At 31.7% G+C, this 268-nt stretch overlaps 1 protein-coding gene across 2 annotated transcripts in view; it reads left to right on the plus strand.

Annotated features, from left to right (window-relative positions):
• The window catches only part of LOC119585798 (tRNA-splicing endonuclease subunit Sen34-like), a 5720-nt gene that overhangs the window by 2131 nt on the left and 3321 nt on the right, over window positions 1-268 (plus strand). The gene's annotated exons all lie outside the window — the stretch shown is intronic.

Raw genomic sequence — 268 nt, forward strand, 5'->3', positions numbered from 1 at the left:
ACTGCTGGAATGGTAGTTGTGGGTTGCTTGATTTTACAGTTTTCATCTTACCCACAAGAATATACTGATGTGGTGATGTTAAATGTTTGTGAGTATGTATTAAAGTTGTGTCTGCTGCATGTTAGTGTATGCACAGACATGTGCATATTAAGTATTCTCATATTTGATTAAGAATTATGGATTAAGACTGTACTTATTTACTTTTTCACCTAATGACTAATATTATTTTACAAGTAGAGTTTACTGTACATGCAAGTTGCATATAAGA

Source organism: Penaeus monodon, chromosome 20, assembly GCF_015228065.2.
Source record: "Penaeus monodon isolate SGIC_2016 chromosome 20, NSTDA_Pmon_1, whole genome shotgun sequence".
Classification (NCBI taxonomy): domain Eukaryota; kingdom Metazoa; phylum Arthropoda; class Malacostraca; order Decapoda; family Penaeidae; genus Penaeus; species Penaeus monodon.